Raw genomic sequence first — 27,264 nt, forward strand, 5'->3', positions numbered from 1 at the left:
CAAAAGTAGCCTAAGTAGCATGGGTATTTTAATATAATATGCACATTAATAATATAATATGCATTGCTAAGAACTTCATTTGGACAACTTTAAAGGTGATTTTCTCAATATTTAGATTTTTGGCATCCTCAGATTGCAGATTTTTAAATAGTTGTGTCTTGGGCCAAATATTGTCCTATCCTAACAAACCATACATCAATGGAAAGCTCATTTATTCAGCTTTGTATAGATGGATTATTCAGATTATTCAGATGATGCATGAATTTCAGTTTCAAAAATTGACCCTTATGACTGGTTTTGTGGTCCAGGGTCACATGATCAATTTTTTTTTTTTTTTATTCATCAAAGTACAAATTCTTTGTATTATGTTCAGTTATACAAGATACGCAATTTTAGAAAAAAAAATATTGATTTAACTTTTAAGGCAGCAACTGAATTTAAATGAGATTATTTGTTTTTTAATTCATTCATTCATTTGTTTTATTTATTATTATTATTATTATTATTATTATTATTATTATTATTATTATTATTATTATTATTACTATTATTAATATTATTATTAATTTTATTATTATTATTATTATTATTATTATTATTATTATTATTATTATTATTATTTAGGGTTAGGACCAACATGAAAATAAGTAAATGATGACAGAATGATGATTTTCTGCTGATCCTCCATTTAATGCATCATTAACTTTCATAATGTCTTGTAAAACACATACAGCAGAACACATGATGACTCACTAAATCACTCAGATCTATTAATAATTATATGAGTACAGTCATGATAGACTTATGGCGTTTCTGCAGGCAGTATATAATTAAGTATCTGTGGATATCAGTTTATTCACTTCATTTTGCTATGAATTATTAGGCGAGTTTCTCACTCACAACTAGTCTGGTACGTCATGCACATAATGTATTGTGCTACTAAACTGTATTATGAAAACAAATTTATATCCAGAAATGATCTGAACTTGGCAGCTTTATTTTTTTTACTAACTAAAACTGTATTTAAGTATATTTAATATATAAACATAACATTTGTCTTAAATATATACATGTGTGTGTGTCTTTATATAATAAATATGCACACACATATATATTATGTACACAAACTCATTTTGGATGCGATTAATCACAATTAATTGTTTTATTTTTATGTTTTAATATATATATATATATATATATATATATATATATATGTATATGTATGTATGTATATGTGCGTGTGTGTGTGTGTGTGTGTGTGTGTGTGTGTGTGTGTGTGTGTTCATCTGTGACGTTTGTAGATGATAATCAAACCACATCACACTAGTGCAGTACTAAAACTACTATTTTTGAAGTTTATTGCGAAATACTCACATATAGCTATTCATTATGGTTCATTTACAGCCGAGTCTTCTCTGATTGGTGGATCTGTTTAGAGGATTATGGGTAATGTAGTTCTTCAGCTGTAGACGACAAAACCCAGGTAGCAGCTGGTATTACTGTAATTCATAGGATGCTTATGATAGTGTCTGTGATTAAGATGATTAGCCGATAATCATACAGTATCGTCGGATTGAGATCACAACAAACCTGTGAAAATCCTGATCAGATGAGAGAAACCTCCGTCTGTTCATCAGGTGTGTCTCTCATGATGGATATCGCTGCGGTTCGGCGTCGTTCTGCGAGTGGTTTTGGCCCGCGATGATTCAGCGAGTCCCGCGCTTCATTAGCCGCGTGTTGAGCGACGCTAACGGCGTGACGGGACGAGACCGAAGGATCTGGGCTGTAATCCGCGGCCGGAACGCGTCCCTGCGGAGTCTCTCCTCCGACAGATGGAGCGGCCGGCGGGAATATTCCAGAAATCTGCAGCATTCCAGAGAGCGTCATCTAGAGCTGGACTGATCACGACACACGCCTTCATTCATCAGAACACTCCACAAACACACAAAGATGATCTTTCTGGATCACTGGCACACTTTATATGTGACCCTGGACCACAAAACCAGTCATAAGGTTAAATTTGACAAAACTGAGATATGTACATCATATGAAAGCTCAATAAATAAGCTTTCTATTGATGTATGGTTTGTTAGGATAGGACAATATTTGGCCGAGATACAACTATTTGAAATCAGAAATCTGAGGATGCAAAATAATTAAAAAGACTGAGAAAATCACCTTTAAAGTTGTCCAAATTAGGTTCTTAACAATGCATATTATAAATCAAAAATTACATTTTGATATGTTTACAGTAGGAATTTTACAAAAAATCTTCATGGAACATGATCTTTACTTAATTGCTTAATGATTTTTGGCATAAAAGAAAAATCTATAATTTTGACCCATGCAATGTATTTTTGGCTATTGCTACAAATATACCCCAGCGACTTAAAACTGGTTTTGTGCTCCAGGGTCACATATCATCGTGATTTCAGCTTCAAACAAACGAAGAAGAGAAGAGAGGATTTCAGATGCGTTTCTCAATCAATATGAGCTCATGAAGTGCCTTCGGAGAGTAGTACACTTTAGAATGCTTACTGCAGAAATACTATGCTTTAAAAGAATACTGAATCATGTTTTCAGACACCAAACTGCATGTTATTTGCAATAAAATTAAATGCATTATAGTTTACATTTATATTAAATGTAATCAACTCAACTTTAGAGTGTTTTAAAAGTACATCTTTGTATATATAATTTCTTAATTACTTCAATTGTCTGTGAAATTAAATCTGGACGGTGCACTGACACCAGCACTAGAGTGACACAACAGCAGATTGCCATACGAGGAACACACACAGTGCTGCATTCAGACTCTCGTGTCGAGTACCAAGAGAGCATTTCCCACAATCCCCGGAGGCATCGTATCCCAGACTGCCCCAGGAGTTTCCCCTCACTCGTCTCTAAGCGTTCAGTCTCTGTTTGTCCTCCTGTACTAATGAAACAAAAGATGTCAGTCATCTGAGGTTTCCTCCTGTCTCCTGATGATCATCTCCTCTAGAGACCCTCATGAGACATAAGCACTGTCTCACACCGCACTCACTATTGTTTTACGACTAATTAATTAGACATGCTTTTTGATTACTAACATTTATTTTAATCATTAAAACTGAGTCCAGAAAACTTAAAACGAGTGAATGAATAAGTAAATAAATAAAATGAATGAATATAATTGTATCATTTAAAAGGTCTATGAAAGCATTGTGTGTGTTTAAGCTTTAACACATTGTTGTTTAAGTGTATAAGTTGTATTATTATTATTATTTATTTATTTATTTATTATTATTTTTTTTTTACATATATATATTTAGACACTTTTTGATTTATAAAGTTTAATTTAACCCTTAAAATGAAATCCAAAAAAAGGGGAAAAATAAGGAATTCAAATTCAGCTTTGATCACAAGAATAAATTTAAGCTTAACATCCACATAGAAAACAGCTATTTTAGATTATAATATTATTTTACAATTTTTAATGTATTTTTGGAAACACAAAATAATAATAATAATAATAAAAAGGAATTTTAACTAGCTAACTGAATAAATATTTAAAAAATATTAATAATTAAAAAAAATGTTGTTAAATTATATAAGTTTTATGATTTTAATAACTTAGACATGCTTTTTGATTACTGAAAAAAAACACAATTTGGGAGGATCAGCATATTAGAATGATTTCTGAAGGATCATGTGACACTGAAGACTGGAGTAAATGATGCTGAAGAAAAAAATCAGCTTTGCATCACAGAAATAAATTACATTTTAAAATATAATAAAATAGAAAACCATTATTTTAAACTGTAATATTATTTCACAATATTACAATTTTTTTCTGTATTTTTGAAAAAATAAAATAATAATAATAAAAAAATAAATTTTAACTAGCTAACTAAATAAATATTTCAAGAAAAAAAAATAGTTGCTGTTAAATTGTACAAGTTTCATGATTTTAATTAATTAGACATGCTTTTTGATTACTGAAAAAAACTGTTTGGGGGGATCAGTATATTAGAATAATTTCTGAAGGATCATGTGACACTGAAGACTGGAGTAATGATGCTGATGAAAATTCAGCTTTGATCACAGAAATAAATTCAAGTTTAACAGATATCCACATAGAAAACAGCTATTTTAGATTATAATATTATTTTACAATTTCTAATGTATTTTTGGAAAAAAAAATAATAATAAAAAAGGAATTTTAACTAGCTAACTAAATAAATATAAAAAATAATAATAATAATTAAAAAAATAAATTGTTGTTAAATTATATAAGTTTTATGATTTTAATTAATTAGACATGCTTTTTGATTACTGAAAAAACACAATTTGGGGGGATCAGTATATTAGAATAATTTGTGAAGGATCATGTGACTGAAGACTGGAGTAATGATGCTGATGAAAATGCAGCTTTGTTCACAGGAATAAATTCAAGTTTAACAGATATCCACATAAAAAAAAAGCAATTTTAGATTATAATATTATTTTACAATTTTTTATGTATTTTTGATACAAAGCAGCCTTGGTGAGCAGAAGTGATGTCTTTTAAGAAAACTGATGAACTCCAGCTTGACTCTAAACTCTTCATCAATGTCAGCGGAAGGTTTTCAAACTTGAACACCATGAAAAAACATCTTTAACTAAATGATCTGAAATGAACGGAAAATAAATAAAACCGAATTTTGAAAAAAAAAAAAAATTCCGATTTCATAGAGCCCTAAACTCATTGCTGGCGACAGTTTGGATGTTTTGTATCTGTAGATGCATGATGGGAAAATAGCGGTGAAGCTGCGGTTCGTCTTTTAAAGGGAGTCAAAGCCGGTCTGGGCTCCAATCCACCGAACCGCAGGACTCTTTTCTGCAGTGGACGTGAGCTCATGACCCAAACCACATCCCGACCGGATCAATACTGAACGGACGGACGGATGGACGATGGATGAGCTTGAGATCTTTACTGTTCTTCTCTTCAGCACACGCTGTGGAGCTCTGCAGGACTTTCCTTTGACCGCCTGTAATTTCATGTGTGTGTGTGTGTGTGTGTGTGTGTGTGTGTGTGTGTGTGTGTGTGTGTGTGTGTATGTGTGTGTGTGTGTGTGTGAGTGTGAGTGTGTGTGTGTGTGTGTGTGTGTGTGTGTGTGTGTGTGTGTGTGTGTGTGTGTGTGTGTGTGTGTGTGTTCATGGCTACTCAATATTTCCCACATGCTCCACATTGCTGTTGCCAGCGGAAATCAGTGTGGAAAAGACCCTGGCACCTGATTGGCCGCTGGGCCGCGTGCCAGTGATCATGTGATCTCGCTCTGTCATTCATGGTTTATGTAAATTCAGCTGGAATGTCCACAGACTCCATCAGCACTTTGTTTTGCACATCATTCCAGTTTGTTTTTGTTTTTTAATGGAGTTCGAGTTTGAAAACCTTCAAACTGTGATGAAGAGTTAGAGTTTAGAGTCTGCTAAAGTTTGGGACGTCTTAAAAGACATCTCTTCTGCTCACCAAGGCTGCTTTGTATAAAAAAAAAAAAAAAAAAAAAAAAAAAAAAAACATTAAAAAATGTAAAATAATATAATAATCTAAAACAGCTGTTTTCTATGTGAATATCTGTGATGCGCAGCTGAATTTCCAGCAGTTTCAGTGTCACATGATCCTTCAGAAATCTTTCACTGCAAAAAATGCTTTTCTTACTTAGATTTTTTTCTCTTGTTTCCAGCCAAAATATCTAAAAATTCTTGAATCAGGAAGGATTTTCTAGACAAGAAAAAGTTATTGTCTTGCTTTTGGTAAAAACAAGTCAAAATTAAGTGAGTTTTTGCTTAAAACAAGCTAAATAATCTGCCAATGGGGTAAGAAAAAAAATCTAGTTGTCTGCTTTAAATAATATTTTTTTTCTTACCCCATTGGCAGATTATTTAGCTTGTTTTAAGCAAAAACTCACTTAATTTTGACTTGTTTTTACCAAAAGCAAGACAATAATTTTTACTTGTTTAGAAAATCCTTCCTGATTCAAGAATTTTTAGATATTTTGGCTGGAAACAAGACAAAAATTCTAAGTAAGAAAAGCATTTTTTGCAGCGTTCTAATATACGGATTCGCTGCTTAAAAACATTTCTAATTATTATTAATGTTAAAAGCAATTGTGCTGCCCAATGTTTTTGTGGAAACTGTCATTCATTTTGTTTTTCAGGATTCACGGATGGATAGAAAGTTCAAAAGAGAGGCATTTATTTGAAACAGAACTCTTTCATAACATTATAAATGTTTTTCCTGTCACGTTTGATCAGTGTAACGCTCAGATGTATATCAGTAGGCCAAAACACAGCGGAGTTCTCCGTTTCTCTCTGCTTTCACACGCTCTCTCGCCGTGGATCTATTTTTGGTTGTGTTTTCGCTCTTGAAGGCCTGTGGAGTCGTTTGATGGTGTTTCTCATCTGATTCTTTATGAAAACGCTCAAGAAAACCAGCAAGAATGATGTTCAGATCAGGTCAAGATTCCTGCAGGTAGATCAGCAAAATTAGGCGACCAAAACTTGTGCATGTGTGTATTGTGTCACTGGAAATGTTTCAGATGTTTTTGTGACACTGATACTTGAACTCAAGCCATAAATAGACACACACACACAGAGAGAGAGAGACTTGCACAAGGTCATACTGTTAACTATCAAATTTGAAAGGAAAACCTGTGTGTGTTTTACTGTGGGATCAGATCTTCAGAGGTGAACTAAGAATGACAAAACATCAGTTTTAGATAATTTGAGTCATTAGTTTAGATGAATAAAATGTTACAGCATACACTCTTAAAAATAAAGCTGCTTTAAAAGGTTTTTCACAGCGATGCCATAGAAGAACCATTTTTGGTTCCACAAATAACCATTCAGTCAAAGGCTATTAAAAAGAAAACTTTCTTTTTTATAATCTGAAGAACCTTCTTTCGCCACAAAGAACCTTTTGTGAAACAGAAAGGTTCTTCAGATGTTAAAGGTTCTTTATGAAACCATTTAGACAAAAAAAGATTCTTCTATGGCATCGTGAAGCACCTTTATTTTTAAGAGTGTACATTGACAATCAGTCAAACACATTCGCTTATAATTCCACTGAATCGTTTCTATCTGAATGACTTTATTCTACTATTCCAGAGTTGAGTTATCAGTCTGTAGCTGGGTTTGGGTTTGAGTTGCGTTCATTTGTGGTAAATCAGTCATTATTTTGCCCTGATTTGACTTATTTAGTGATTGATTCGTTCGAATCGTTCAGTCGTAATGAAGAGTGATTCATTAAATGAACTCTAGATTAGGGCTGTAACGATTCCTCCATTCTATTCAACTATTAGATAAAAAAAAAAAAAAAACGTGATTGCATTTTGCCTGTGTCGAGTCATCAGCGAAATACTGGAAATGGCGCATTCCACATAGTAAACCCATTTAAAGATTAGGGATGGACTGAAATTAAACTTCTTGGCTGAAGCTGTACAAAATTAAACACTGGGCCGAACATTTGTGTTTTTTTCCACCATGTATTTCGCCATTTTTTTTTTTTCACCATTGCATAAATTAAATAGCCAAAATGTGCTTTTTACAGTTTTGTCTTGCTTTAAAAAAAAAAAAAATAGAAAATTCAAAAATATTTATTTAATACTAAACAGTTTTAACATTCTATTAGACATTATTATAAAGCACAATTTAACTTAAAATTAATAAGTTAGCCAAATAATATTCTTTGGCCATTTGTAAGACCCCCTTCTTGAATCAGACATGTGTTTTTAATCTACAAATAAATGCAGCCTTGCTGAGCAAAGGACACTGTTAGAATAAATGTATTAATAGAGCTGTTATATATAATAGAGCACTCTTTTTGTCTTACTTTTTTATTTTATTTGACAGAACAACAGTAAAATGACAATACTAGCATTTATGAATGTTGACTTTTATTTTGGCGCAAGAAGAGCTCAGTCCTAGTTTTTGCTGGCAGCAGCAGATTTGTGAATGATTGTCATCTTTGGTCTTTGAACCCTGGCTAAGGAGCTGCTGTCAGAATAAACACAATTGGTGTCTGGTGTATTAGACAACAGAACGTTCTGGAGTTGATTGACTAATGGATGATTTCAGTCATCATACAGTAACCTTTCTCTCCTCATGAAGACATGCGATGCGCTTCTAAACAGTCTCTCGCTGTCGCTGCTTGGAATGATTTGTTTGATAGTTTTTAATGCAAACACAGGAGAAACATCAGTATCTTTCTCGATATGCTAACTGTTCTTCGCAATTTATCTTCGCAAAAATAATTATAATTATCCGATTACTCGATTACCAAAATAATTGTTAGCGACTAGATTTCAGATTTTAGATATCAGATTTTTTTTTTTTTTTCTTGGCCAAGCCAGCATAGATTCACTTCTCCTTTGAGGCATAATTGTAGTAATTACATTAGAAACCTGTGGGAAGACCTTTAAATAGATGGGATGGTGTGTGTGTGTGTGTGTGTGTGTGTGTGTGTGTGTGTGTGTGTGTGTGTGTGTGTGTGTGTTATCAGCAGGACTACAGAAATAGATGAGGGTCTCAAGTGCACATGAACCATCACACACACACACACACACACACACACACACACACACACACACACACACACACACTGATTTTCTTATCATTACGGGTTCATGCTATAGCTGTTTTTTTGAACTGTACAAACTGTATTTTCTGTCCCCTTACCCTAGACTTCACACAAAACAACAGGCATTTTTAGCTTCTCAAAACGCTCCATTCTGTGTGATCTATATGCTTGTTTACTCATGAAGACCAAAAAGCATCCTTACAAGTTCAACATTTACTGGTGTTACTGTACTTACTGTACTCATTTGGGCATTTGGAGATCATAATGTAGGGAATGCCACTCACACAAACACATGGAGAGAGTGAGTTTGCTCTAGTTGAAGTCACAGCAGCTGTTGTCTAGTTTTTGTTGGCAAAGAATCCTTCGGTTTGGTTGATGGATCATCAGAAGCTGTCGATGGCAGAAACTCTTACTGTAGCACAAGATGAGCATCTGTGGGACCGAACGCAGGTCAGATGAAGCGTCTGATGTGTGTTTGACATTGATTGTGGTTATTGGGAGTTCATATGTTGAGCACAGATGAGGCTAAAGCATGTGATTGTTGTCTGATAGTTGAGAGTGTTTCAGTAAAAGTGTTTTTGAATTTAAGAGCTGTGTGTGATCTTTGTGAAAAAGTAGTTCACCAAGAGTTTTTAGATATGTATATACTTAATTGCAATTAAAATGTATTATAGTTTGCATTTATATTAAGTGTCTTTTACCCACTTAAGTAATACTTACTCGCTTAAGTATGTCTTTATATGTGACCTGGGACCACAAAACCATAACCATATCTCATAAGGGTGCTTTTTTTGTAATTTGACGTAATCTGAAAGCTGAATAAAGGAGCTTTCCATTGATGTGTGGATGTTGTTTGTTAGGATAGGACGATATTTGGTTGAGATACAAATATTTGAAAATCTACAATCTGAGAGTGCAAAATAAATAAATAAATACATAAAATGAAATATTGAGAAAATCACCTTTGAAGTTCCAAATGAAGTATTATACTAATCATAAATAAAGCTGTGATATATTTACGGTAGGAAATGTACGAAATATTGTCATGGAACATCATCTTTACTTAAAATCCTAATGATTTTTGGCATAAAAGAAAAATACAATGTATTTTTGGTTTTGTGGTCCAGGGTCACAAATGTAATTACTTCTATTGTCTTTGAAATATAGTTAAAGTACTTTCAGCCCTTGGTATGTGTATTTTATTTGGCTCTGTTTCATAAAATTGTCTTTGTAATGCATCTTTATTATTATGCTGCATGTACTGACAAGCATTTATAATCAACAAAAATTGACTTTAATGGCATTTCTGCCTAAACATGTATGTAATCTAATTAATTTGTAATGATGATGTAATTTAGTTAAATGTTAATACTGAATAGCACACTACAGTTAAAATGATAATCAAGTTCTTTGCATGTGCTTTAGTATGTTAGTCAACAACACATCAAAATAAGTGCACTTCTTAGATTATTAAAACATAATGATTTCAAATGTACTTTAAAGTAAAACTTTCAATTTAGCATTATTACAAACGTTGCTTTAAAAGAAGTGGAAAGTGTCTCTCTTTAAGTCATTTAAGCGGCCTCTTATTTCATTCACATTATCAGTTATTAGTGAAAAAAAAACACTACAAGGAGCACATTCAATACAATTAAGCACCCTTCTTAATTGTACATTACAGCTGTTTAACTTCTGGCAATTATGCAAATTCAGAATCTAATAAATTATTTGTTTCAGTTTGTTTTGCCTTGCAGAGAAAATACATACAAATGTAAAGAATCAGAGATCATACAGCAGTAGAAATCATGAGTATGACACACAAGTCTGATCTCAGATCAGTGTCTCTCTCTCTATTTCTCTCTCTCTCTCACACACACACACACACACACACACACACACACGAGACTGACCTTAGAGTCACTGGGGTCAGAGGTCAGAGCTGTGCTGTCAGTGTTTGTTTATTATTGTTCACTAATTAATTAACAGGTGAAAGGTCACAGTGAACAATCAGTCTCTCTGTCCATTGTCCATGCTCAGCATTAGTTACTCCTTTAAAAAGTAATATTGTTACTTTACTTATTACTTTCTGGCAACAGTAATTAGTTACACTACTAGTTACATTACTTTTTCTTCACACCTCACAGAAGTTGTAACAGTTTATCTTCTAGAATGTTACTAACAACATATTTCTGCCTCATCATTTGACCAAAATCCACATTGGATCGCAGTCAGAAGTTACAAACATCCAATAGTGACATTCAAGTAGAAGTGTTGTATTAGTCTCATGAATTGTCATGTGTAGCTTGATTATATACGATTATATTTCATTATGCATTTTATCAAATCACATACGTTTAAAAGAAACTGTTTAATTTTCCAAAAATATCTGTAATTACACTAATATAATGTACCACATGCTGATCCAGAGGGATGTGAGTGGGATGTAAAGTCAGAGTAAAGTAAAGCTACAACTTACACAACAGTGTTCAGATCATCTGTTTTTCCTGACAAAATCAACATAATGCAATATTTCCATCTGCTGAATGTAAGCTTTTCCATATTCCAAGCTTGCACTGAGGACATCGCATGCATGTGCCAGTCATGACAATTAGGAAAATAAATCTAAAAAATATATACATTAATTATTGGTTTTCAGTGGTGGACGAAGTACACAAATCAAGTACTTGAGTAAAAGTACAGATACGTATAATAGAATATTACTCCAGTAAAAGTAAAAGTACTCCTTTTTCCATTTTACTTGAGTGAAAGTACAAAAGTACTACATTTTTTGTGTACTTAAGTAAAAAAGTACTGACATATTTTGCAATTTTATAAAGGCTATACATTTATATTAGCATATATATTTTTTTTATAATCCTACTATAAGCCTTGGTTTTTCCCAAAATAACCACTAGCCTATATGGAGTCCAGATAGATTTTTGTTGTTGATATGGTCTACGTTGACAAGAGTGAAGCTTACATTGCATTGTAACGTTACCTGTGAGAAAACTGATTTAACCATCTCATTTTCACCAGTAAGAAAAGTGTTTTAAAGCTTGTTATTCTGCGGAACGGCACAGTTATAAATTATATGAGAATAAAGCCTGAAGTTAGGAAGAAAAATGTAATTATAATTTCATAATATTTTTCTTTTTTCTCAAACATTGTCTGTGGTGTTAAAAACACCCCTGGCCAAATGTCCCCAGAGGGCATCACTTCCCACTTTGATAATTTCTGTAGTTACCATCTGAACATCACATCTTTTCTTTTCCCTCAGATGTACGTTTATCTGTCTAGGTGGCTGATTATAAATATTTGGACTTCATATCTGAAAATTACCTCAACTTAGCACCAGCAAGCTTGTTGGCTAGACTGTTAGCATCAGCTAACAATATTGACTTATTTTCAGTATGGTTATGAATAAACATTTATTTCTGTCTACTAGGCTAGTTGATTCAAACAATATAAAAAAGTATACCGTTAATAAACAATATAAAACCAGACGTCACATAGGGCTAAATGCGTAGCATTTTAATAAAACTGTTAAGGTTACAGCAGCGAGGAATATGAACGTGTAACGTTATGAGTTATTTGATTTAATCTGTGTTATTTTAATGTTTCGTTTTTTTTACCTAAAAAGAGACGATGTTGTTAATGTGTCTGCATTTAATCATTTCAGCGGGCTTAAATACATCACCCTTTACAGCAGATTTAGTTCGCAAACAACTGACAGTTGCAATAATTAATCCTAAAACTCGACATTATATCTTACTTTTCGCAGCATCAGTCGCGCGCGCTCTCAAGATCTCCCGGTTCTTATTTGTGAATTCAGTTCATTGGAGACTCACTCTAAACGGCTCGTTTGAATCAGTGAGTTTGAACAGCTGCAATTGGATCAGTCCAATTCGTGAATGAATTGTTTGTGGCGATTTGCGAACCGATTGAAAAGAATCAGTTTGTTCATTAATCAGACACTGCTTCTGCGTCTCGGAGCACGTAATATATCATAAGGAGTAACGACATGTTTTATGAAATGTAGTGAAGTAAAAAGTACGATATTATGCTTTGGAATGTAGTGAAGTAAAAGTAAAAGTTACTCAAAATAAAACTACTCCAGTAAAGTACAGATACTTGAAAAATGTACTTAAGTACAGTAACGAATTACAACTACTTCGTTACTGTCCACCACTGTTGGTTTTAAATCAGCAGCGTTGATGCAGTAAAGTAACTAAGCTATTTTATGGATGTTAACTGTAACATTATTACTGAAATCTTATTAATAATTAGTTACACTACTAGTTGCTGCAAAAAGTACTATTATTACAGTAACTAAATAACAACACTGTCTCTGTCTAGAATGGTTCTGTGGTGATGTATTTTCTTTCACAAACACACTTGTTTTTTTTAGTTGTTCACTGTATGGGTGTGTCTGTGTCTGTGTGTGTCTGTGTGTGTGTGTGTGTGTCTGTGTGTGTGTGTGTGTGTGTGTGTGTGTGTGTGACGCTGATCTGAGATCAGTCTTCTGTGTGTTTGTGTTGTCTCACAGCGATGCCTATTTAGGTCACAGACCTCACACACTAATCCAGTTCTTTCTGTGTGTGTGTGTGTGTGTGTGTGTGTGTGTGTGTGTGTGTGTGTGTGTGTGTGTGTGTGTGTGTGTGCGTGTGTGTGTGTGTGTGTGTGTGTGTGTGTGTGTGTGTGTGTGTGTGTGTGTGTGTGTGTGTGTGTGTTTGTCCAGTGGAGGGTTCAGTATAGATCCAGTGAATGTGATGCTCACTGATCACAGCCGTCTGTTTATTTCCCATCATGCCGCTGGATTCACCTGCTGTCATTTGACACTCGTGTGGCATTTAATTCCCCATCCAAATGTCATTTGCATTTAGTTGTTTTGGCTGTTCGATGCTTTTTTCAGGAAAAGATGATTTGAGATGTCTGTTTCAGACACAAGTTAAATATAATCCCATGCACTCTTAAAAATAAAGGTGCTTTAAAAGGTTCTTCACAGCGATGCCATAGAAGAACCATTTCTGGTTCCACAAAGAACCATTCAGTCAAAGGTTTTTTAAAGAACCACCTCTTTCTTATGTTTTTATAATCTCAAAAATATCTTCTTTTGCCACAAAGAACCTTTTGTGAGACAGAGAGGTTCTTCAGATGTTAAAGGTTCTTTATGGAACCATTTAGACAAAAAGGTTCTTCTATGGCATCATTTTTAAGAGTGTAAATGATTTTTTTTTTTTTTTAATCGGAAGCATTGTTCCACAAAAGTGTGTAAATGCAGATTGCATGACTAGTGTTGATTCTACACACCTGATTGAAACACCTCCGTCATTAAAAGGTGTGAGACAATACATATGTGACCCTGGACCACAAAACCAGTCTTAAGTCGCTGGGGTATATTTGTAGCAATAGCCAAAAATACATTGTATGGGTCAAAATTATAGATTTTTCTTTTATGCCAAAAATCATTAGGAAATTAAGTAAAGGTCATATTCCGTGAAGATTTTTTGTAAAATTCCTACTGTAAACATATCAAAATGTAATTTTTGATTAGTAATATGCAATGTTAAGAGCTTAATTTGGACAACTTTAAAGGTGATTTTCTCAGTATTTTGATTTTTTGCATCCTCAGATTCCAGATTTTCAAATAGATGTATCTCGGCCAAATATTGTCCTATCCTAACAAACCATACATCAATAGAAAGCTTATTTATTGAGCTTTCATATGATGTATACATCTCAGTTTTGTAAAATTTAACCTTATGACTGGTTTTGTGGTCCAGGGTCACATATGTCCATAGAGTTTGGTTGTTTGCATTTTCAGTTCAACTTTTGTCAGTCAGATCTAATAATGACTCAAAAGTGAGAAGTATATTCACTCCATTGGTCACCACAGTGTAAATGGGAGATTGAGGGCATTGCATTGTGGGATGCAGTATGTCACGCGTGTGATCTGATGTGTACGACACGTTCTGACAAACGCAGCCGGTCATCGGGGCGTTCAGCGCACAATCGTTCATATGCTGGAGTACTGAAGGAGCTCTATCAGCAGTGAGTGTGTGAGACACAGATGAGGCTAAATGAGGTCAGTTTATTCACCAGTCTGCGGTCTGTGGACGTTTTCTCTCCAAAAACTATACGGAGCAGACGAGAGAATAACACATCCAGAATTAGCTGCTCATTTCTCCTCCTCATCCACTCGCTCACTAAATGTTTCCAGTTTCAAACGGCTGACGTCAGTCACAGAAAACGGCCCAAATATGCAGCTAAACACAAACGGTCTGGCTCCAGACGAGTCTCTGAAGTGACCGGGGGTCAGAGCGACGGTTGAGACCAGAGCGGCCGTTTGGCTTTTGTTTACAGAAGCGGGTTGAGATTTGCATGGCGTTTCGGAGACTCATTTGCTCAGGAAACGCTCAAAGCCGAACAGAAGCTGCGACAAAGGCTTTTCTGGCCGAGACAAAAGAGAACGTGAAAGGCAATATATCATACGGCGTACAGAGCGTTTCCAAACAAAGCGTAGTTCATTAATTTAGCGTGTTCGCGCGGCTGACAGGGAAGACGTAGTGCTGCTCTGCTGCTAGTGAATCAAAAGTTTCAGCTCGACGTTTCTTTCCTCTTACAAATAATCCTGACGCTAAAAGACCATCTGACTGACAAATACAAACCTCAAGCTCTGTGTTTCACACTCCTCTCAGTCATTTGGCTTGTAATGAAACACATTATATTGGAAAAAGCAAACAACAAAAACGGTAGGCGGTGAAGCAGGAATGAGTTCCGGAATGAGGCCGAAGTGAAATGCGGATTAGCATTAGAGTTAGGGCTGGCCGGTAATTAACGCAATATAATTTTCCTTAATAAAATGATAAAAAAAAAATGTATTTAAAATCATACCTTCTGTTGTTTTCTTTGTTAAGAACATCAAAAATCATGCTTGAACCATTTCGCATGAAAAATGATGAAAAAAATGTGTGCATTTAAACAAAATGTATTTTGACTACTGTTTTTTAATACAAATAACTTTTTTATTAAAAAAAGCTGTATGTGTGGTTTTAACTGCGGTTATCGGGATCTAAATGTATGCTACTATATAAGACCAATGGTTAATTTTAATAAAACTCAAACAGTCAAAATAATTAAATTCCACCATATAAAAATGAGGTTGTTACAATTTTTACAGATGGTACTGTTTTTGATAATCAGCATAAATTGACATCTGCATCCTAACTCAAGCTATGGTCAAATGTGCGTTTCTAAGAGACAAAAAAAGTAATATTAGTAGGGATGCACTATATTGGTTATTCTAAAAATATATTTGGATTTTCTTGGATATTGGCACAATATTTTGCCGAATATCTGATATACTGATATTTTCCAAGTCCGATAACCGATACCGATATATTTCCTTTTGTTTGGAAACAACACCAAGTCTCTCCTTTAAGCAAATTATTTGTTAAACTTTTGGTTAGCTTTTAAAACGATTTTATTTCTTAGAATTACATATGCAATAATGAAGTTCTTATATAATGATAGTACATTAAAGGTTTGAAAAGCGATAATCATTGTGATATAATTTTCCTTGAAAAAATGATAACAAAAAATCATATCTTCTGTTGTCTTTTTTGTCAACAACATCAAAAGTCATGCTTGAACCATTTTACATGAAAAAATGTTTTTTTTTGTTGTTTTTTTTTGGTGATTAAACTACAGAATTTGTGCATTTAAACTAAACGTATTAGACTTCTGTTTTTATTTATTTTATTTTATTTTTAAATACAAATACCATTTTTACCATGGTATTGAGGTGCTGTATGTGTGGTTTTAACTGCGGTTATTGGGAGCTAAATGTGTGCTACTATATAAGACCAATGGTTAATTTTAATAAAACTTTAATTAATTAAATTCCACCATATAAAAATTAGGTTGTTACAGATGGTACTGTTTTTGATAATCAACGTAAATTTACATCTGCATCCTAACTCAAGCTATGGTCAAATGTGCATTTCTAAGAGACAAAAAAAGTAATACTAGTAAGGATGCACTATAAATATTATTATTGTTAGGTATTCTATAAATATTTGGATTTTCTTGGATATTGGCACAATAACCGATACCGATATTATTTCTTTTGTTTGAAAACAACACCAGATCTCTCATATAGGCAATGTTTTTAAAGTTGTCCAAATGAGGTTCTTAGCAATGCATATTACTAATCAAAAATTATGTTTTGATATATTTACGGTAGGAAATGTATTTATACTTCATTGAACATGATTTTTACTATATGATGCTAATAATTTTTGGCATAAAATTATAGAATTATAGAATTATAAGGGCAGTCTAACTGCATTCAAATCGGTTTCATCATGCAGTGAATGTTTTTGGACTCTCAAGGCATGTTTGTTTTTTGCAAAGTCAGTGATTTAACAATATCATCTCTCAGTATTGTTTCTCAGTCCCTCACAGTCACACCAACAGCACAATAACATTTTTCTGTCAGGGGAATGTCTTTCAACTTTAAAATCATACCTCATGTTGTCTTCTTTTTAAAGAACGTCAAAAGCTGCACTTGAACCATTTTGCATGAAAAAAATATGAAAACTTGCTTGCTTGTACTTGAGTTCTAATTGGCCAATAACTTAATAATAATTAATTAATTAATTGAATACAATTAGAGTACTTTTTGAAATTTAGATATAGTGTTTGTGCACTTATAATACATGTATTTCTAAGAGACAAAACATGTAATAGTATTAGTAGGGATGCACAATATTGGATTTTTGCCGATATCTAATATGCTAATATATGCTAATATATGGTAACAACACTTAGTCTCTCCTATAGACGTTTTTCCTGAACGCGGAAGTAAGTCCAACTCTTAACTGAAAGTGAAAGTAAAAACTGAAAATGATTTTTTTGTCCATTGTTTCTAGTCAAATTAGTGTATATTCCAAGCAAATAATCTAATGTTAAACCTATTAAAATGTTTTTTAAATAGCACATGGCTCCACTTTGCAATGTCGCAATGACCATCATTTGTCAGTCCTTTATTTTAATGAGTGTGTAGATGACACGAAGCTGTGGATGTTAGCTACATTAAAAACAGATGGACGCTATTTGAATGGGTTCCTGTGGAGACCAGAACAGAAAAGCATTCAATCTGATGTTAGAATTCGTAACGGTGGCGCTCATCGTTTACTCAGGAAAAAGGTCTATAAGCAAATTATTTTTAATTTAGGTTAGTTTTTAACAAGAACACGGTAATGAAGTTATTTTATAATGACAGTACATTGAAGCTTAGGAAATAACTATAACTATAACTATAACTATATATATATATATATATATATATATATATATATATATATATATATATATATATATATCAATCGCTGCATTTTTTATTTTTATTTTCTGAAAAATGCAGTGGTAAGCTTAACATTTTCTATTAATATTTAACATTTGTAGATGTATAAAGCAAAATAGTACAAATTTGACTGACATTATGAAGTGAGTTTGGAGTGCAAAACATGTTATTAAATGTGGTATTTTCATGTGCTTTCGGATGTAGCGCCGTTTACTACACAAAGCCGTAGTTCACTGAGATGTTACGCAAACAGCTGTCATTATCACAGAATGATTTCTTTCGATGTAATTATCGCGTGATTAAATCATCTGTGATAATGAACGCAATATAGGCCCCATGCACACATAGACGTGGTTAACTCTAAACACATAAATTGTGTATCGAATAGGCATTTTGTCGAGACAGATCTGGCATTTTGGAAGAGTGAAACCGATATATATATTTTTTTTTTAACTGAATGGATAAATCTGAAAACAACACCCTTGCGTTTCCGTGTGTACAACGAATCCGTATATTTTCTGAAACGATGACGTCATCAGCCCACATCTCACCCTTAGTCAGACACCGCTACGCCATTTAACAAGGTTAAATGCAAGGTTTATGTGTATAATCCAAGTCGTCGTCTTCGTTTTTAGTGCACCTCTTTGGCAGAATTACAGTGCCACATACTGGTCTGTCATGTATACTACATCGTTTTGTGTCAGTTTTTATGTGGACGCAGATATTTCTTGAAATGAGGGAAAAAAGGTTGGATAGGGGAAGGTCTGGCTTCGTGTGGATGCAGCCATAGTGTAGCTTGCCAGTGAACTATGGCTCTGTGTAGTAAATGCTGCTGCATCTGAAAGCAGGTGCTGGAGATTTACTACTGATTACACACTGGCTTTACTGACAAAATGTGCATGGCAGTCGCCTTCGATTGATAATGCAGCCCTACTGTTAATCTGTTTTAGGGATGCACCGAATGATCGGCAACCGACATTATTCGGCGAAAATAGCAAAAAAAGGCAGAATGAATTATACTGAACAATGATGTGACGTGATCTAATAGAGGCGTGCACTAATGCAGCAAACATGTGGTCAGTGTGGAAGCTTTTAAAACTGTCCGAGAAAGACGCACAAATCATTCCAAGCAGCGACAGCGAGAGACTGTTTAGAAGCGCATCGCTTGTCTTCATGAGAAGAGAAAGGTTACTGTATGATGACTGAAATCATCCATTAGTCAATCAACTCCAGAACGTTCTGTTGTCTAATACACCAGACACCAATTGTGTTTATTCTGACAGCAGCTCCTTAGCCAGGGTTCAAAGACCAAAGATGACAATCATTCACAAATCTGCTGCTGCCAGCAAAAACCAGGACTGAGCTCTTCTTGCGGGTTCACGCCAAAATAAAAGTCAACACGTTAGTATTGTCATTTTACTGTTGTTCTGTAAAATAAAATAAAAAAGTAAGACAAAAATAATGATAGCAATCATTCCAACAGCTCTATTAATACATTTATTCTCACATTCTCCTTTGCTCAGCAAGGCTGCATTTATGTGTACATTAAAAAACACATGCCTGATTCAAAAGTAAAATGCTCAAAGAATAGTATTTTACTAACTTATTAATTTTAAGTTAAATTGTGTTTTGATGGTAGGCTATAATGTCTACTAGAATGTTAAAAATGTTCGGTGTCAAGTAAATATTTTTAAATTGTTTTGTAAAACTGTAAAAAGTGATTATTGGCTATTTAATGTATGCATTGGTGGAAAAAAATTGGCAAAATACATACGTGTTTGGTAATCAGCCTTTCATTTTGCTCAGCTTCGGCCAAGAATTTCCATTTCGGTGCATTAGGAAAAATGACTGGAAAAGTGTGTTTTAAAAAAGGGCAAGATTTGTCATGTTCTGACCATAAAGAGTAGTTTAAAACCACCACGAACAGTCTACCATTAAATTTCTTATTTATTGTGATAATTATCAATATTGACAGATATGAAAGATCTGATCATGTTATTCGTGATTCATGATTTTTGGCCATGTCACCCAGCCTTAATCGCAGTAATGAGTGTCTATGTCAGTGTTCTCCCTGTATCTTCTGCTGTGTGTGTGTTTGTGCACCTGTGAGTCTGTCGGGGTTGTATGTACACAAATAAGCGTGTTTCTGCTTTGACTGTAAAATCAGCACACGTGTGTCACCTGAGGTCCAGCTGAACGCCGCTCAATGACATCAACTGATTTATAGCTCTGCAGCTCATGATGCCTTCATTATTGATTCATCAGCTGAAGGTTTTCGCTTTTCATTTAATGTGATGAAGTATTATATATACTTCAGTGTGTGTGTGTGTGTGTGTGTGTGTGTGTGTGTGTGTGTGTGTGTGTGTGTGTGTGTGTGTGTGTGTGTGTGTGTGTGTGTGTGTGTATGTGTGTGTAGTGTGTGTTTTGTGTAAGGTGGTGTTTCCCAGAGCAAAGACCAACTACAAGAAAATTAGTTTTTCATTGAGTTTCATTGATTAGTTTCTGCAGCTCAGTTCCATTTCGATGTTAAACACACATTGTTCTCTTTCAAGTTCTGCTGTGTTACCGACTCGTACGAAAGGAAACCCTAACAAATCTGCATCCCGCAGCCGGCAGCTAATCTTACCCCAGAGAATCAGCTTCAGCAAACTCCATTTCATCACTCGCTGCCGCTTTATCAGAGCGAGAGAGATTTACAAACTCAGCCAGAGAGAGAGAGAGAGAGAGAGAGTGTGTGTGTGTGTGTGTGTGTGTGTGTGTGTGTGTGTGTGTGTGTGTGTGTGTGTGTGTGTGTGTGTGATGTTTGACTCGGTTTGCACTGGACACACGGACATCTCCTCAATCTCTTGTTAGCTGTAGTCTGTTTTCAGGGTTACTTCAATAAGAATCTCCTTCACTGATCATCCAAACACTCTGTTTCCCTCTTTTATCTCTTTCTGTCGTACTTTCAGTAGATATGAGAGAGAAATTCACATTCTAATGTGAATTCACTTTTCCTTGAATGCATTAAATTGATCAAAAGTGCCAGTAAAGACATTTATAATGTTACAAAAGATTTCCACTTCAAATAAATGCTGTTCTTTTGAACTTTCTATTCCTCTGTGAATCCTGAAAAATAAAAGGTATGACCGTTTCGACAAAAAAAATATATAAATAAATAAATTGGGCAGCACAACTGTTTTGATAATAATCAGAATGATTTCTGAAGGATCATGTGACACTGACGACGAGTAATGATGCTGAAAATTCAGTTTTGATCACAGCTGTCAATTACAGTTTATGGCAGGTTCACATAGAAAATGGCTATATTTTAAATTGTAATAATATTTCACTGTTTTCTGTCAAGTCTTACCTCTTCCAAACTTTTGACCAGGATGAATGTGATTCCTCCATTTGAGGATGTTTTGTGTGTCTGAGGAGGAAAGTATCTCTCTAGTAGAAATGAAGATGCTGATTGCAGTGGTTTTGAACTTTATTCCTGATCTTGAAGAGTTTTGGGCTCTATTTTTAGTTTGACTTTGAGTTTGGAGATGATGGAGATGAGAAGTGACATGAGAGTCAGAATGTCATTTATTTTTAAAGATTTCTTCATTTGTACATCATGATCCTTAGAGCCGTGTGCTGATATAAATGTCCTGATTCAGTTTGATTCTGATACACAAGCTCTTTAAAAAAAACAAAACGATTAATGTTGTAAGTTACACATTGAATCATCAATCACATGATACATTAAAAAAAAAATCAATAATTCATTAAGAAAATGACATCAGAGCTTATACGCAGTTCAGATAATATTTATATAACAGATATGCTCTGTAGAAACCAGCTGAAGAGAACTTTAAGTGGCATTTCATATGTCATTATAACATTGTATGAAATAATTTTAACACAATGAAGGTTAGAGGAACTTATTGAGCTTGTGTACAAACATAAGCTCAGTTTGGAGATTTAAATATACTTTTATTCACAACTTAATATTTTATGTACAAACAACTTCACATTTAATGTGTCTCTCATACCCGTTTAAATAATTTATTTACAAAAATCATTTTTAAAAAAATATCATTGACAATATCAGTTCGTTAACTTAAAAACTTCACATTTAATTCAGTTTAATGTGACTTGCCATTTATGTGTAATTAATTGTGAAATTAATTTAATCACCAATTTGAGTGAAAATTGCTTTTACTCCGTTTTTAAAATGTATTTAAATATGTATTATTGTTAATATTTATTATTATTGTTTTGTTTATTTATTTAAATAAATAAAAAGTGTGAATTTGCCCAGTCCTAATGATCTGAGAGTAGCTTTATAGTCATTAGTATTCAAGAATTTATTTTAGATTTTTTTTTTTTTTATTGCACTTCTTCTACATTCTACTAAAAGAGATGAGGTTTAAAACGATGACCTTTGAGTTCTTAGTGCAGATCTGGATCCGCGACACTCCTGTGCTAACAGGTTTAACGCCGCCGGCATTGTCATCTCTACAGCGGCGGTTATTGTGCGCTAAAGCGCCGCTAAAGTCCCCGCGCACGGGTCCCATCAGCCGCGCAAACGCCTGCTGTTCTCTGTAATGTCATTTAGCCGCGACTCTATCACACATAATTAGCATTTAGATAATAGCAGACACTTGGCATTTTAATTACGGGTGGCCTTTGAGCGTAGCATGAACACCGCGAGCTTTACTTCAAACCAACGGCAGAAGAAGAGTTTCCAGAGCAGAACGCGTCCGAAGGGACGAGATACGTTTGATGAAGCGCCGCGCGCCCAGAGATCGAGTAAAGGTCACGCTACGCAGCGCCCGCGGCCTCGGGATTACAGCATATCATGACACGACCAGCACAGACACGGATCACATGTGTGTGTGTGTGTGTGTGTGTGTGTGATTTATTGTAGCTTTTTGCCCAGACTTTGCTTTCAGAACTCTTTTTATGAAGTGTTAACTCTTTTAAATCATAATTCACATACAGTAAGACTATACCTTGTGAAAAAGACAAGGCAAGTTCATTTATATAGCACTTTTCATACACAATGGTAATTGCTAAAATAATAATCACAACAAAAAAAAAAATGATTTAAAAATTGATTTAAAATTAATTAAAGCAGTTAAGAATACAAATGTGTGCTTAATTGTCTTGATTGCGCCCTTGTAGACTACTTCAAATCCTGAAACCATATTTTTAAATGTGTACTGTATTTGAAATCGAATGTAATAGTAATAAAACAAAGTCCAACAAAGTGACTTAAAGACACCTTTATGACCGTTTCTAAACACACTTAAGTACAGTTTTAAAAACATTTTAGTTTGAAGTACATTTTAAAACATTGTTTTAATAATATGTTGTCATGTTTAAAGACGCTTATTTTAATGTGTTGAATAACAAACTAAAGCACATGCAAATAACTTGATTATCATTTTAAGTGTAATGTTTTTTTTCATATCTAAATTTTAACTTTGATTCCACATGTTTCAATAGAAATGCCATTAAAGTATGTTGTAGTTGATCATAAATGCTGGTCAGTACATTCAGCAGTTATTTATCCACATTTCAAAGACAAGAAAAGTAATGCATATGAAGATGTACTTAAGTTCTACTTAAGTGGGTCAAAAATAAGTTTGGCTGATTGCATTCAATATGAATTGAAACCATAAAACATTTTCATTGCCATTTATTTTAATTGCAAATAACGTCTGATTGCATTCAGTTCACAGCTAAGTTCATTATTACTTTAATAAATACTCTTTTTAAGAAGTTATGCTCAAGTGTACTTCTTTTTCACAAGGACAGAGCATAAAACGAATAAAACGAACATAAAGAACAGCTGAGATCGTTAGATGAGAAATGTTTAAACCCAAAAGCTGAAAATATCAAACACACACAGACACACACACACACACACACACACACACACACTCTCACACACACACACACACACACACACACACACACACACACACACACACACACACACACACACACACACACACACACACACACACACACATGTTGGGTTTACATGTTTTATGGGGACATTCCATAGGCGTAATGGTTTTTATACTGTACAAACCGTATTTTCTATCGCCCCACACCTACCCTACACCTAAACCTAGCCCTCACAGGAGATTGTGCATACTTTTACTTCCTCAAAAAAACTCATTGTGCATGATTTATAAGCCTGTTTCCTCATGGGGACCTGAGAAATGTCCCCACAAGGTCAAAATCTACTGGTATTACTATCCTTATGGGGACATTTGGTCCCCACAACGTGATGAATACCAGGTACACACACACACACACACACACACACACACACACACAGGGTTGAGTTAAAGTCACTGTTTGACCTCTGACCTCTGGATGCTGTTCTCTTTTACACAGACGTTGTCAGATGTTTTCTCTCTGTGGACGAACCGAGAGACTGTGTTTCAGTAGTCGCTGTGTTTCTAATGGCCTCCAAATGACACATTTCTGCTAAACACATTTTAATAGACTGCATTGCGTCATTTCAAGCTTATTCTGGACTGTTTGAGCTTATTACAGATGTTTAATCTATTCATAAGTGTTTCATTCTGAAGCGAGAGCAATGCCAGGATCATTTGAATCAGACGCACAGATGCCTGAATGGACAGTTTCAGAGCTTTGGTGTGTGTTCAGCTGTAGAAATATGAACCGCAGCGTGGAGAAGAAAGCAAATGAAAGCTACAACGCGTAATCCATTATTAAAATGTGTGTATTTGCTAATAGAACGAACGTCGAGCTGTAATATTTACGTACTCAAAGCCCGCAGCCGATGTTGATTATTTGCATAAATGTTAATGAGGAGCACAAACGTGAAGAACGACCCCGAGGTTCACCAGAGACGTTCGCTAAAGACTTTCCTGGTGCGGCGGCGGCGGCGGCGTGTGAATGAATTGATGTGATTTTCAGTCGAGTCCGTCTCTCTCTCTCTGGATCAATGTCAGACAGATGAGTAACAAGAGGAGAAAAAACACGGCCATTTTCTCGTTTATTTACAAATCGCCTGCCAACGTGGGCGACATGCGGTATTACTTATCTGTCAGATTTCTAGAGAGAGCGTTTGCTCCGCGTGTGAGTGTGATGGAAATTCGTATTCAACAAAGAATCGGCTCATCGAGAACAGATACAAAACACACATAATGGATGTGTCTGTCTCTCCGTCTGTCTCACTCTCCCAACAAAAGCTGCGGATGAAAGCGGCGCCGAACACGAGACGGGAGCAGCTGATATCTGAACTGTTAATTAATCACACAAATATTACACAGACTGGCATCTCGAGCCGCTCGATGCGTGCGTTTGCAGTCGAAATGAGCTCATAAAGGACCGGCCCGAGCCAGAGATGCTATCGTGAACGGAAATAGCAAGCGTGGCCGCGCGTGTGACATCGGTCAGCGGGCGACCAGAGCGAGCCAACTCTGACTTCCGCGCGTGAGCGTGTGCGGCCTGCGTCTCCTGTGTTTCTGTCGTTGTAATCAGGAGCTCGCACTGGTAGAAAACATGCTTCTATAAACTATACATTTAAACCAGTGATGTTTGCTTGAATTAGTTGCATTTAAAGAAACAGATTACAAACACTGAAAGACGTCATCTGATCATTAAAGAGATGCATTTAGGTCTTTATTAGCGAGTAAACACTCATTTGAATGGTCTGTTTGTGATGAGCCCTCTAACTCTCTCTGTGTGTGTGTGTGTGTGTGTGTGTGTGTGTTTGGCAAAATGAATGAATAGATTTCACCATACTTCCCTGGTTGATTTAATCACAATACAATAAGACATTATTTAGTATTAGAGGTTTTCTGTGATTGTAATTTTAAATATGCAACTTATGCATTATCCTGTTAAATATGCACCAATTTGCATTAACTTTTCTCAACGTTGCATAAAGTCAGGTTTAAAATTCTTACTTACTGTAATTTTGTTGAGATACAGTCAGACCAACATTTATTTAGACAACTTCAGAATTCCTCACATTATTACAGTTTATCCACTATAGTTTAGAAAATGGTAATAAAATATGACAAAAACTCAAGAGTTGTGTCGGAACAAATTTATCTTGATAATCACAAAGTAATTACAATCAAACCAAAATGTATTCAGACCCCTTCAAAATTTCTCACATTATCACAGTTTTATTCACTATAGTTTATAAAATGGTAACAAAATATGACAAGAAAAACACATGCATCTTGATAATGTCAGATCATTTTGATAGGTATGTAACAAAACATGGTCAGCTCAAAGTGTCAAATCAAATTTTTGGTCCCAATTTTTTTTTTTTTTTTTTAAATCAATTTTACTGGTACACTCCTAAAAATAAAGGTGCTTCACGATGCCATAGAAGAACCTTTTTTTTTCTCTAAATGGTGCCATAAAGAACCTTTAACATATGAAGAACCTTTCTGTTTCATAAAGTGTTCTTTGTGGCAAAAGAAGTTTTTTTCAGATTATAAAAAAGTAAGAAAGAGATGGTTCTTTAAAGAACCTTTGACTGAATGGTTCTTTGTGGAACCAAAAATGGTTCTTCTATGGCATCGCTTGAGGAAGCTTTTAAAGCACCTTTATTTTTAAGCGTGTAGTCCACTTTATGAAGATTTTTGGGGTATAATATGTCACAGTTTACTTTATTTTGCTATCCTCACTTACATAAACAAACTATTGTGTCCTGAACCCCCTAGTAAAAAAAATAAATAAATTATGTCTGGTATATTATATTATATAATATTTGGTTTGACTGTATTATTCCAAAAGGGATTTTGGATGTGTCTTATTTCCCTACTTGATTTAAAAAAATACTCAAAATAAATAAATACATACATTTTCACATGTATACATTTTTAGAAATAAAATGTTCCGTAAATCAGTGTGAATGATATAAAAACAAACCCCACAGTAAAATCTTTCAGAATATAGGCATGAATAAAGCATGAATAAGTGCTATTGAATAAGTGCAACATTTAAAGAAATGCATTTTCATCATGCTTTTTAAATTTTTTTATTGTCATATTAATCAGTGTGAATGTTATATGAACAAACCCCACTGTAAAATCCTTCAGAATATAAGCATTAACGAAACTGTAAGTGCTATTGAAGTGGAGAAATAAACTCACAGCATTTAAAGATATGCATTTTTACCATGTATTTAGGAATTAAATGTCATATAAATCAGTGAAAATGATATATGAACAAAACCCTCAGTAAAATCCTTCAGAATATAGGCATGAATAAAACTAATTTTGGTGTCTGTAAGTTCTGCTAAAGTGGAGAAACTCACAGCAAT

At 34.4% G+C, this 27,264-nt stretch overlaps 1 protein-coding gene across 1 annotated transcript in view; it reads left to right on the top strand.

Annotated features, from left to right (window-relative positions):
- Positions 1–27,264, top strand: part of LOC141332501 (receptor-type tyrosine-protein phosphatase delta-like) — a 412,589-nt gene that overhangs the window by 272,084 nt on the left and 113,241 nt on the right.

The sequence above is a fragment of the Garra rufa genome, chromosome 3, assembly GCF_049309525.1.
Source record: "Garra rufa chromosome 3, GarRuf1.0, whole genome shotgun sequence".
Lineage (NCBI taxonomy): Eukaryota > Metazoa > Chordata > Actinopteri > Cypriniformes > Cyprinidae > Garra > Garra rufa.